We start from the raw sequence: 15,192 nt of genomic DNA, 5'->3' as shown, positions 1-15,192 counted from the left end.
AATCCCCTTGACAGAAATAGGTGGAGAAGATTCTCAATGACCCCCACCTTGGCCTTGTCCACTTCTAGACCTTTATTAGAAACCTTATACCCGAGAATAATGCCTTGACACACCATAAAATGACATGTCTCCCAATTAAGAACCATATTGGTCTCAACACACCTCTTGAGAACGTGTCCCAGATTCTGCAAGCATTCATGAAAAGAATCGCCAAAGATTGAAAAGTCGTCCATGAACACCTCCACATTCTGGCCAATCATGTCAGAAAAGATGGCCATCATGCATCTCTAAAATGTGGCAGGTGCACCACACAGACCAAAAGAAACTCGTCTAAAGGCGAGAGTACCAAATGGACAAGTGAAGGTAGTCTTCTCCTAATCTTCTGGAGCGATAACATCTGATTATAACCCGAATAGCCATCCAGAAGACAGTAATACTCATGACCGGCCACCTGTCAAGCATCTAATCAATGAAGGGCAATGGAAAATGGTCCTTCCTAATGGCTTTATTCAGCTTCCGATAGTCCATGCATACTCGCCACCCCGTGATTGTCCATGTAGGAATAAGCTCATTCTTTTCATTTGCTGCCACAGTAATTCCACCTTTCTTTGACATACATTGAACCGGGCTTACCCATGAACTGTCAGAGATAGGATAGATAATCCATACATCTAACCACTTCAGAATTTCCTTCTTCACTACTTCCTTTATGATAGGATTAAGTCTTCTTTGTTGCTCGACTGTAGGCTTGCTACCTTCCTCTAGCAGAATTTTATGCATATAGTTAGAAGGGTTGATCCCCTTGATATTTGCTATAGTCCATCTTATTGCCGACTTGAACTCTCTCAGAATCCTCAAAAGCTTTTCCTCATCACTACCTAAAAGGTCAAATGCAATAATAACAGGCAGAGTAGATGCATCACCTAAAAACGCATACCTCAAATGTTCAGGTAAAGGCTTAAGCTCAAGAGATGGAGCTTCCTCAATAGAAAGCTTGAGGGCGTTTATGAGCTTTGTTCAATTCCTCCATTCTAAGAGATTCAAAAGGCATATCAATCTTCCTTTTCCAGGGAGAAGCATTCAAATACTGCAATTGCTCTTCACCTTCGTCATCTTCACTATCTGAATTCCCCAATAAGGTTTTTTCTAAGGCATCAGACCTTAGCAATTGATCAAGTTCCGATGTGACCACCGAATCGACCAACTTCACTTTTAAGCACTCCTCATTATCAGTAGGAAATTTCATGGCATTGAACATATTAAAGGTAACATCCTGATCCAGAACTCTCATTGTAAGCTCACCCTTCTGCACATCGATTAAGGTTCGTCCAGTTGCCAAGAAAGGTCTTCCCAAGATTATGGATATCTTCTTATCCTCCTCGAAATCAAGAATTACAAAATCAGCAGGGAATATGAGTTATCAACCTTGACCAAGACATCCTCCATAATACCTCGTGGATATGTAATAGAACGGTCGGCCAACTGCAAAGTCATATAATTTGGCTTGGGATCAGGTAAGTCCAACTGCTTGAAGATTGACAAAGGCATCAGATTAATGCTAGCTCCCAAGTCACATAAGCATCTGTCAAAAGACATTTTTCCAATAGTACATGGAATAGTGAAGCTTCCTGGATCTTTAAGATTTGGAGGCAACTTTTGCTGCAGCACAACACTGCATTCCTCCGTGAGAGCGACAGTCTCTAAATCATCTAGCTTCACCTTCTGAGATAGAATACCTTTCATAAACTTTGCATAACTAGGCATCTGCTCGAGAGCCTCAGCGAAAGGTATGTTGATATGAGGTTTCTTAAACACCTTCAGAAACTTTTCAAATTGCTTGTCCAGCTTTTTCTTCTGCAGTTGCTTAGGAAACGGTGGTGGATGATAGATTTGTTTCTCCCCTGTATTAACCTCGGGCGGAGTGTGCTCAACAGTAGTCTTCCTTGGTTCCACTTTTTTATCCTGTTGTTTTGCTTCTTTCTCAGCCCCAGCTTCTTCAGTCAACTCTTGAGTTTGTTCGGGATTCGCAACCTTCCCAGACCTCAAAGTAATTGCCTTTACCTGCTCCTTAGCTTCCTTCTTTTCTAGCACTTCAGTGTCACTAGGCAATGTACCAGGTTGGTGATTTAGCAAGGCATTCGCAATTTGCCCAATCTGATTTTCCAAGTTCTTAATAGAAACAGCTTGAATCTTGCACATAAGCTTCAACTCCTCTAATTCAGATTTTTCATTAGCTTGTTGCAGCTGGAGTTGTTGTCTTGGTGCATACGGCGGTTGCTCAAAACCAGGGGGGTTGTACTACTTAGCTAGATACTGCTGATATGGCTGTTGAACCGCATTCTGAGCGTTGCCCCAACTGAAATTAGGATGATTGCGGTTGTTAGGATGATAGGTGGCTAGCACAGGTTGTTGCGATCACTGGAAGTTGCTCACAAATTGAGTTGATTCACTAGAAATTACGCACTGATCAGTCTCATGGGCACCGGCACAAAGCTCACAAACACTAGTGATTTGATTAACTTTATAATTAGCCAAAATGTCCACCTTCATTGTCAAAGCCTTAAGTTGGGCAGCGATAGCAGTTGTTGCGTCCAACTCCAGAATTCCTGCTACTTTTCCCTGAGTCAGTCTCTGGGAAGGATTCTGGTACTCATTAGCAGCCATCAGTTCAATAAGTTCATAAGCTTCATCGTAGCTCTTAGCCCACAAGGCTCCTCCTGATGCTGCATCAAGCATGGGTCTAGAAGTAGCACCCAATCCATTATAGAAATAGTTGATAATCATCCAATCAGGCATGCCATGGTGTGGGCACTTCCTTAACATCTCCTTATATCGATCCCAAGCCTCACACAGAGATTCTCCAGTTTGCTGCACGAACTGGGTAAGAGCATTCCTGATTGCTGCAGTCTTCGTCAAGGGGAAGAATTTAGTGAGAAATTTTTGAGCAAGATCTTCCCAAGTGGTGATAGACCCTGCTGGTAGAGAATGTAACCATCACTTAGCTTTGTCCCTCAGAGAGAATGGGAAGAGTCATAGCTTAATAGCATCTTCAGTCACATCATTGAACTTTAAAGTGTCGCAAATCTCGATGAAATCCCTGATGTGCATGTTGGGGTCTTCAGTTGGAGAACCCCCAAACTGACCTGAGTTCCGTATCATCTGGATTGTGCTTGACTTGATCTCAAAAGTGTTAGCCCTGATGGCTGGTCTGATGATGCTAGACTGAATGTCATTAATCTTAGGCTTAGAATAGTCCATCAAAGCCTTCGGATTTTCTGCTTGATCAGCCACAACTACTATAATTGGCTCTTCAACTTTCTCTTCTTCTTCTACCTTCTTTTCTTCCTCAAAAACTTCCCTACGAACTACCACAAGTTCTTCCTCGGCTTTATCCAGTGTTCTCTTACGAGTGCGCGAACGCGTATGCATACACCCTCTCTAGAGTACTTGAAACCAGACAAGGAACAAATAAGTAACAATGTTCGAGTCAATGAACTTTAATGACCACTGATGGAAAGCACATAAACTATGAATTAACACTGCAGTCCCCAGTAGCGCCGCCAAAAACTTGTTAGTCGCTAAACATGCGCTAATAATACATGCAAGTATACGAGTTCGCAAGTAGTATAGAATCTTTTCTAGTTCGTTCCCACAGAGACTGTATTGGTTAACTATTTAATTTATGCACCTAAGCAACAATGTATGGTTATTATCCAATATTAAGATGATAACAAATTGAGATTGTTTATAACTAAAAATTACGCTAACAATTATAATTACGCGAATAAGATTGACTTAATTGATATATATGATAAACATGGGATTCTAACTTCATTAAATACTTCATTCAATAGCCTTATTATTCTTAACCTTAGCATGCAATGGGGATGACACTAATCAGATAACACGAAACTGATAAACGCCAACTTTCGTTGCACGAGTACCATTCTACCGGACATCCACAAAAGAGATAGAAGCTGAATAGGCACCAATTATATTGAGATTCTATATGTCTATAGAATTTGACAACATAACGGTTTAAGCACAAGTTATCTATCTTGATTACATAGGGTAAGTAATATGGTTAAAGTTACCTACGAATCATGCATGACACATACATGAGCCTATGCTAGCATGGCAAGTTCTAAATCCTTAAATTCACTTACACTTCATTAAGAATTAACACACTATCTTATAAGTTCGCGACGCTCATTAAACGAATACACACAACCAATACTAGGATATCATACAATCACCACATACTAAGGCATCAAACAATTTAACTAAAGAAATCCATAAATAAATCCGCTAGAACCCCGCGATAACGATTAGCCCATAATCGGACTCATCATCAACGTGGGTTCCGATGAAAACATGATATACAAATGTAGTCTTTATACGAATAAATAAATCCAAGTACAAACAAGAGTATAGGTTCAATAAAAAAAGAAACAAACATCCAAATTATAACTCAAAACAAAGATTCACAAGAATAAACTAGATCATCTTCGCCTTTATTGAATTGTGCTAAAGGTCTCTTGCCGTCTTCTCCTTGCGCTCTGGTCCGTCTCTAACTTGATATATATTAAAAATGACCTAATATGAATATATATAGCAGCCCTCAACAATCTGGAAGCCTCCCCTTTTAGAATTGTAGTAGAAACATGATTCTGAAATTCGGCCTCGTCGCGGTCGCGCCCTATCACAGCGCGGGCGCGCTACATTTCTGGAACCCCGGCGCGGCCGCGCGCTATCACAGCACGGGCACGTCGTCCTTCTGGGAAAAACTCAGATTTCTTCTTAAATTTTGCTGATCCGAGCCGGGTTTCTACGAGCTTTTATTCCAACACCACCTGGATACCAAATTAGCACCAAAATAATGTTAATTCACCTGATTACCTGAAAAGTGCCCGAAATGCAAAAACACTAGAAAACACATTAAAACACATAACAACTTGAGCACAAATACACCAATTGAAAGCTTATTAGAGCATAATAAAGTCTCATAAATTCCACTCAACATATATGCCTTTCCCTTATCGTAATCATCCAGTCCGTAAAGTATTTTGATGCTAAACCATTTTGATTAAAATATCATAATTCAGGGTTTACAAATAACCCGGAATAATAGGTATTCGCTTAAGAGATCAATCAATAATAATGGAAGAACTATATATAAAGGATACTTGCATAATTCAGATATATTGCAGCGAAATATAAAAATATTTAAGTATTCTAAATTTAGAATAGGGAAGAAATACTTGTCTGGTGTGCATAATAACTCTTCACTATAACTCAGCTTATAACCGTTGGTTACCAACTTAGTCTAATACCTGACTGCGCTCCTTGCCACTGGATTCTATAAACAAAAGCACTATTTCAATTAACAAAACAAAACTCGATCGACATAACTATACATCTCAAACTCTACCAAATCGTTTATATCTAATCATAGAATTAAAAACTGTAAACAGATAGCATGCGGGTCATATAGCACGTAATCATGTTATTCATATAACACGTAAACGCATAATATATGTAACACATAAGTTAAATCGTCAAAAGATAGGGCTCAGTACTTTTAAAAATGAAATCGGGTCAAAATATGATTTATCGATCAATAATCGACTCAGAACGACTCGCAAAACAAGCGACCTTTCGATACAAAAGGATTTAGGTCTCGAAAGTATTTTTATTGGAAGCAAAATATTTTTCTGATTCTAGACGCATTCGTTTCATATTAAATGGATAAACGTTCTATTTATTATGAATAAAATAAGAACAAATCAATTAATTATAATATTAATTTATTTTTAAATACCTAAATATATTTTTAAAAGTTTAAATAATTTTTAGGAATTATTTGCCTTAATTATAAATAATTATATTTTATTTAACTATTTATAAATAATCAATTAATTGTTTAAATAAAATAATCAATTAATCAAATTCATAAACAATTAATTAAATCAAATTTGGATTTTTGAAAATAAAAGAAAATATTTTTTTTGGAATTAAAACAATTCACTTAATTATTTAAAATAATTAACTAAATTAATTTTGGAATTTAAAAATAGTTTTTAGAATTTAAAATAAATTTTGAATTATTTAAAACAGGAAATTATAGAAACAGAATTAGGATTTGGTTTTGGGGAAAACATAATCAAAAACGGGTAGAAACACAAACAAAACGGGTCAAAACCCGGACCCTGAAGAACAGCCGCCAGAAAATTCTTGAGGGTGACCGGAATCTAGAAAATTCCAGAAACCGGCGAACCCCAATTACAATTCCGGCAGCCCCCAAAAACCCTTCACTTCGATCGTTATGGAGCACAAATCAGTCCCAATCCATTCAATAACAGTCCAGCAACTCAACTAATCCAACAATATCAAAAAAAAACCCGGAATTCAAAGATTCCGGCCAAGCTTCGAACAATTCCGGCGACGAATCGACTTTAACAAAAACTCGGTCAAATTCAAGTTCTATATACCAAAACGACGCTCTGATTACGTATAATCAATTAGTATGATTATAACTAACAACCCAATCAAGAACAAATCGAAAAAACTAAGATTTAAAACGGTTAAAAACAAGAACTCGACCAATACAAATTTGAACTACAACATCAATAAAATTGGTATCAATCGATTCCACTGATCATGTAGAAGTTATTCATGACATCAAAAATAATAAAAAACACTAAATCAGAAACCCCCAAATTTCAACATAAACCCTAAAATTCGAATTGGAAAATTACCAATCGTTTGATGATTTTGATGATGGATTATGAAAGAGGAGACCGAGGGCTTTGATTTGGTTACTCATACATGAGATTTGGAGCTCAGAATTATCTTCAAATATGTGTTTAAATTTCAAGAACACCAAGAACAAACTCTAACCTTAATTTGAGAGAAAATACTGATTTTTTTATATTTTTCTGATTTTTATATAATTAAATAATAAGTAAATTCTATTTATAATTACAGAAATAATGCCCCAAAATTATTTAGGGCCTAATTATATTATTTAATAATAATAATTACCCCAAAAATTAATAATTGACGGGGAATATTTATTAATCCAATAATTACAAAAAATAGGTCAAAATTTCTCAAATATTACGAATAATCTAAAAATGTAAAAATATTGAATATTTGACAGTCCCACAATTTTATAAAAATAAAAATACAATTTTTGTGAGCTTTGACATCCCGGTAGGGGCCGGTAAAATTATTTTTCACTAAACAAAATATTTTCTAAATTGACTTGATGTTCCGAAAATCAATATGATAAGTACCATATTACGCGAAATAAGGCCAAACGCCCTACACGCAATAAGGACTATTAAAATTGATTTCCAATAACATATTACTAAATACAACATATTTAACACAAAATAAAATAGCCGAAAAATATCATGAACCACACTACATATATTCAGCACATAACAGATAATATCTTATGATCAGTCATAATTTATAATATCATGAATCACATAATAATTATTTAATAAACACAAAACAGTCATAATTTCCCAGTTGTAACAATATGTGACTATCTTCATGGCGCTAAAAAGCAAATTTACTTACCTATTAAATTTGTATTACAATTTGAGTATTTAGCTGATGAATGGTGGAAACATGGGAATCATATGATTTGTCCTACCATAGTTACATACCAGATATGTTTTAAACTTACTTTGGACTTTGACAATGATATAACGGTCTAATTAAAAGATCTACAAAACAAACCCACAATCCCTCCACAGACATCCGCCGATTCTCTCAAAAGTATAAAGTTGATTGTAATTTTTTTTAAAAAATTATGTTCCTCTATTTCCCGCTCTAGCTTTCGTGTTTATCATTCGGCTTCCAACCTGATTCTTCTGCAAACATGTATAAAAACTACTCATAAATCATCCTCATCTATGTGTCGATGATTCCCCTACACCCTTGAGACTAACAAAATATGACCATTTTCAATATTCGTTCCCATCACGCATATATAAGTGCACCAAGATTCTGTGAATAAACTTTTTTAACAAAACGACTGAATTCTCAATAAAGGTGAGTATTCTGGTTGGAGTAGTACGCTCTAAATGTCATAATGAAGATAACACCTCTTAGGGTCACTCTAAACAGATATTGAACATAAAGCCACGCAACAAGAAATACTACTAGCAAAATTCAAAAATATGCAACACAGAAAATTATGCAACAAATAATCCTTGACAAGTCTTAAAGCTCTAATAACGGATCAACTCACTTTTTCCATTGAGAATATATTATAATAAATGGGACATTACAACAAGAAATATAGGAAAATAAGTGAGTCCATAATCAAATTTCTCAGATATGCCATTGTACTCAATAAATATCATATAACATCCAGCAACTAAAAATTTCTCAAACTTAGTTTAACATACATACTAACAGGGTCCATAATCAAATTTCTCAAGTATACAGGTAATACTCAACAAATATCATATAACGTCCGATTACTCCAAATTTTCTCAAACTTACTTTAAAATACATGTTCTACACATATAACCAATCTGGCACCCAACCGCGCAAAGAAATTTATGGAGCAAACTAACTACATTGTCTTCTAAAAGATTAAACAACCATATAAATATGCTAGAACGTGCCCGTTCCTCGCACGGGCTACAAAGCTAGTATTATCTAATAACATAAAGAGTGATTTTTTATTTTAGGTATTGATAACTAATAACCTGAAAATTATGAATTTTTTACCGGCTAGCAATAATATCAGAAATTTCTACAAAAATTTAACAAACAAATATCGAAAAGCGCAAATAAATAGTTAATAATAGATGACCATTGATTAATATATTAAATTATATGACAAAAAATGTACAGTTTGATTACAGTATGTTCGTCCAATCTATTTCTTATTAATTTTTCTCATAATGAACACTCGCTAAAATGACATGTCATTATTTATTAATTTTGGTATTTATTTCACTCTCACTAATTCAACAATTTTTTTTTAAAAAAATAATATTCACACTTCTCAACTTTCTAACTCTCCATATTCACCCTAAATGTGAATAACTAGGTTGAGATTTTGAAACATAAGATATCGCAAACAAAAAAGAAATTATCATTGATTTAAAACTCTACAGTCTTTTTGTAAATTTATATAAGAAAAAACTTGTAAAATTGGAATGAAAAAAATGTGCATCTTTGATAACAGATCTTTATAAGATATATTAAACTGAAGCGCAAAGTTATATCAATCAATTTGCTAAATCAAATAATAAATACGTGGACAATGAGTGAACTTTTATTTTATTTTATTATATATACATTATTTTTCAATTATTTTTTATACTTAAGGTAATGTGTGCGTGTGTGTATTAAAGTCAATTTAAAGATTATTACATTTGTTTATAAATTTATTAATAACATAATTAAATAAAATACACAATATTAAAAAAAATAACAAAAATTGCAGTAAATTGAGTTAAAAATTTAGATCTTCAAGTATGTATAATACTTCACTTAGACCAATGTATGATGAATTTGATATATATAACCGTGTACTTGAGTTTATCCGGACGCGATGTTATGAGAAATAGACAGGGTCAAGTGGTAAATTTTGAAAAGAAAATTAATATTTATCTGGCGTTCATTAAAGATGTATATAAATATTATCTCAGGGGAACTAACCGATGTCTTATACATAGTTAAACAAAGTAAGATAAATCCAAGAATGACTATTAGAGGTGCTCGCGGGTCGAGTTGGGTGGATTACATGTAAAGCCTTAAGTCAGCCCATTTAGTTCGGTTTTAATAATTTTTAACCCAATTAAAGCTCGGAAAAAATTCTATTGGGTTGGGTCTGTTAGAATTTGAGTTCGGTTGGGTCGTTTAGAATATAAAAAATTACTATGTCTATGTACAACAATGTTAAGATAAAAGAAAACAGGCTTGATGGATCTTTTTAAGTACAAGTTTTTACTATGATACATATTATACTCACAGAGAGTCCTTTTGATCAATTTCAACATTAATACTGTCAAAAGTGTATATAATATTAGTTAAAGTAAGTTCATATGCCATCTAAACTAAATAAAAGTTTGGCTATGTACGGTTGCATTTAGATGCATCTTTCAAGTCGAAAGTTACATTCATCTACCACAATGATGTTAAGTGTTAATCATGTTATGGGAGGTTGAATAGAAAGATTCAACTCAAATCATATTATTACAAGTAGAGGAGCGGGTCGCGTTGGAATGGGTGAGTTACACACAAAATCCTAACCAAACTCATTAATTCGGTTTTATTCATTTTTAACTAGATTAAAGTTCAGTTTGAATTTTTTGGATTGGGTTAGGATCGGTTCGGGTCATTTAGGTCGGGTATTATATAAAATTATGAAATTTTGTAATATGTCCCTACACGGTCAAAGTTTATATTTTAAAAATATACTAGAATTATATTAAAATCACATAAGTTTACGTGCGCACATGTCAAACATGACTATTATACTTAAATAACAATTTATATGTACTCAATTGTTTAATTTAATAAAGCTGATTTAAAGTCATTTGAATATAAAATAATTTTTTACCAAATTTGAATTTATTGTATGTCTTTTGTGATATTGATATTTATTCAAATTTTATGAAATAATATCTAAATAAAAAAAATTGATTCATGAGAAGAATATGTGATGTTACAAAATTAATATACAATATAAGATGAAGCAAAAAAAAAACATTTCCCCATTTTCTAATTATATAATTATTTTAATATATATAAATTTATTCGAGAAATTATTTTTATATATATACAGGCCCGTGCCCCGCACGGGCTTTTACGCTATTTGTCTTTAATTTATCATATTATTTTAATATAATATAATATGTTATTTCTGGAATCAACAATGATATAAGGTAATGTGTAGGGGAGTTGAATACAAAATATAATTTCTGCAACAAATAATGTTTATTTAAGTGTGAACAACTAATTGTAGAGCTGAAAATTAAATAATATGATTTGAGAAACTTTATAAAAAAAACTATCAATATTGCAAGTGCTTTGCACATGAAATGAATTATTAAATATTGTAGATCATTACGTATATTATGAGACAACTACGAAAATACGTACTCGGTACGAGCTATATGAAAGTCGTAATTAAGTTATCCTTATAGTCGCGGTATTTAACTCAAACATCAGTTCCTTTATTGGATATAATCGTTCATATATTTTATATATCTATATTTATTTTAAATTCAGAGTTTATTGATAAAAATTGTTAAAGTATGGTTAATGTATTAAAATTATATTGTTACATCAATTTAATAAATAAGCACAAATTTTGTAACAGTTACTTTTTCTAAGAAAATTATAATATATGATATATGAGTAGAACACTATTAAACTATGTGATGTATATATAATGCCACAAGCAAGCTTAAAACCCCCGCAATTCCCAATTCTAGTATTGCTCGCGACACATCATCTTCTTATCAATTAGCTACTCGATCCGACAAAGAAGCACCATTCTCAAGTAACAAAAGCGAAGAACGGTCTTATATTCATGAAGGTATTGTATTCTAATGATTAATGATTATTCTAATGATTAATGATTTTTCTAATCAATTTAGTATTCATAAACAATTATGAAATTCTATATCTAAAGTGGGGTGAATATGTGTTATGCATTACTGATTTTTAAAAGTTGCCAAATATTTATCAAATTATTGAAACATCTTACTGTTAAGTTTGAATATTGCTTTCAGCGAGCCGACAATCGACATGCATTATGGAAAATAAATAACAGTAAATAAATAACAAATTTAATTTTAGCCAGGTTCGACCCCTATGAACAATAGTCTACGTCATGTTCCATTATCAACTTGGTAAACGAATATATTATTAATCACTAAAATGACACGATTACAAGATTCAATAATCCCTTTTTTCCTATTCCTGATAACAGCTTGTTGATAACCCCGTTGCTTGATTCAAATTCTCTCTAAAACCTACACTAATCCAAGTATATCTTCCTCTAGCAAACTATATCCCTTGTTACCTTAGCTTACTACTCAGTAACAACAATTACAACTTGAACAATACAAATGGAAAAATTATATGGTAAACTATGAACTGAATATATAAATATATGTGTATAATACTATAGCTCAAAAAGAAAATATTTTCAAATAATAGCAAGTTGTATTTTTCTCAGATCTCATGGTGTATACTCGATGATCAGTTTCTAAAGTGAGTATACCCGAGTGTATTTATAGACTAAGATAACTTTCAAATCGTATAACAACCTACCACGGTCTTGACATTGTCTCGCATGTGTTTATTTTATTTGAACATTAATATAATCTCAAACACATTTAACTAAAGATAAGATAGTGTCAAAATAATTTAAAAGTCTATTTTTAGTTTATTTTAAAAATCAAAAACTAAGAAGTTGTTTGATGAAAGTCAACCCCCCCATCTCCCTCTAATCCTAGCCACCCCATCTCCCTTTTCACCCTTCTACCCATCTCCATCCCCTCTCTTCCCATCTCAACTCTCTCTCTCTCTCTCTCTCTCTCTCTCTCTCTCTCTCCCTCTCTCCCATCTCAATTCCTAGGCGTCCCTTCTCTATCCATACAACACCTCTCTTCTCTTATTTTTTTTTCTTTCAATAAGCATCCTCCTTTTGGTTGATTTTTCTTCAATAGAATCGAGTTTTGTTCAACAAAACTCGAAAAATCCATTTGAGTTCTTCAATTTAATTTTCAGATCTACTAAGGTAATTGCTCAGATTTTATAATAAAATTCAGTTTTTAGATTCAAATTTCCGGTTTAATAACATATTAAATTTTGGTGTCATTCTGAGATCTTTGAATTTTGGGTTTTTTTGTTTCGTTCTGTCTAAATTATTACTTGTGTGTTTGATTGTCTCGCTTTATGCGATGTGCCTCGCTTTGTGCGATGTGGTGGTTGTGTTGAAAATGAATTTTATAATATATAGGGAGATATTGATATCTCGCATCAACAACACTTTCGGCATGTCTATAGCTGGTGTCCGACGGGTAGATTGTTGTGGTACGTTTGGAATGGTGTCGCATGTGCCTCACCTCTCACAAAAAGTATTTGATCATAACATGAGGCCTCTAAGGTCGGTTTTTGCAACTGAGTCCTCTGAACATTGCACTGTCCACAAAATTAATGTGAGGGTCAATTGTGAAACTCATGTTTTCAGGGGAGATACGAGCTGGATTGTTCAAGAAATCATTATCTTCAAAATCCTAATTATCACTAGATTTTAGTTCTTTTTTCATTTTTTAATTATTATTATTATAAAGATTACGTGATATTACAGTCAAGTGTGTAACTAACCCGTGCTTTTGCTTAGAAGTGATACAAAATATTTTGTAAAAGTAAAATAGAAGAAAACACTGTACAACAATTTTATATTTTCCACACAAATTATTTTCATGAAATACAACTATTTTTTGGTGGATACTAAAACATTCTCCTAAAATTTTAAAGATTGTGTTAATTGAATATTAATTTAACTTTTAGTTCACTTAAGTTTAAAAGTTTATAAAAATTTTGAGATTGTATTCAACTCTCACTTTTATAATCTCATAGTTGATGAAGTGGAAATAACCAAGTGGTATCATTATAAGGGCAAGTTTATAATATCATAAGAATTATAAAAATTTATAATTAATATGAAACATAATAAAACATGAATCAAAACCCTTATATTAGAGAAAAGGAATATTTTCACTAGAAGGTCGAGATGCACTTGCGCATAATATCTCTTGACACATCTTATGTGAAGTGCATATAAATAGGTGTTCAATGTAACTGATTAAAGTTACTACTCGACTAGATGTTACATGGATAAGTAAATCATGAATATTTTGTTTAATAATCTTGACATAGATATCTTTGAAAATATCATAAGTTGCAGAACCTGAAAATAAGTTTGGGATCAAATTTAAATCTTGTTGAAAATAAGTTTGGGATCAAATTTAAATCTTGTTGGGATCAAATTTAAAATAAAACAACATATAACTCTTGATTCATAATTAAATTTTTTCGCTTGAAATCAATATATCTTTAAATTATACATATAGTAGGTCTCAAAAATTAAGGAACGAGTTGAAATTATACAAAAAAATTCATTTTGTTAATGATATGAATATCAAACTTCTGAGATCTTCGTCCGGAAACCAATGACAGTCGCCTTAAGTCACTCTCCTAATAAACTTTGTAAAATTTTGTGTCGTCCTTATTATGAGTAAAAAAAATTAGAAAAATGAAGAAATTGAGAAAAAACTTAAAAAGAAACAAAACATTTGCCTTGGTAACAAAACGATGTCAAAAAAGTGAAAATAATGTTGTGAAATATGATGAAAATGAGTCACATTAAATTATATAATTTACATGTTATTTGTTAAGTAAGAAAAATGGAAAATTAACCTAACAACTAAAAAGATTCCAAGATGAAAATATCTTAATGAAACAACAGTTGTCCAAGTTTAAAAATATTAAAACAAATATGATACTGAGTTTAATATATTGGATTTGATTTTCTGTAAGTATAATAAAGATTATTATCACCTTTTCTATCTCTTCTCTTTTATATATAATAGGAGAACAAGGGGATAAACTTAAGATTAAAAAGTCTCATTGAAAAGACTAAACTACCCATGGTTTTAATATTTATATAAAATATGTGGTTTGTGGGAATCGAACTTGAGTTATTACATTCAACTATACTACCTCATACCACTACACCATATTTCCACATGTGCTTTTTATTATACACATAATATATAACTGTGCTAAATGAATATTTTATTTAACTTTATAGATAGTTACTTGAATTCCGCAAAAAAATAGTTACTTGAATATCTGTACAGTATGTTAGGAATATATTATGTACTTGAGGATAACTTGAACAAAACACTAAGTAGATTTTATTTAAGTGAATTTGTACTTTCAACGGATGATCATTTCAACATCCGTTGAAAGAGTAGCTTATGTACAATAAGATTGGTAGCACATTTTTGTATACTTAAATGGCTTAGTGATCTAGGTGTTGTATAATGTTTAAGTCATGTTGACTACTAGATTGATATGCAAGATAGATGGTGAATTGTTAATATTAGATGCCTTGTAATCTTGTATAAATAAAAT

The 15,192-nt window shown here is 32.4% G+C and overlaps 1 non-coding gene across 1 annotated transcript; it reads left to right on the top strand.

The window, feature by feature from the left end:
• Positions 1-2,794: 2,794 nt before the first annotated feature.
• Positions 2,795-2,901, top strand: LOC141722942 (small nucleolar RNA R71). The gene has a single exon (XR_012575941.1). It is a non-coding gene; the product is annotated as a small nucleolar RNA R71 (small nucleolar RNA).
• The last annotated feature ends 12,291 nt before the right edge of the window (positions 2,902-15,192 follow it).

This window comes from Apium graveolens, chromosome 4, assembly GCF_009905375.1.
Source record: "Apium graveolens cultivar Ventura chromosome 4, ASM990537v1, whole genome shotgun sequence".
Taxonomy (NCBI): domain Eukaryota; kingdom Viridiplantae; phylum Streptophyta; class Magnoliopsida; order Apiales; family Apiaceae; genus Apium; species Apium graveolens.
Note: the sequence above shows the minus strand (reverse complement) of the source record. Positions and strands in the feature narration are given on the sequence as shown.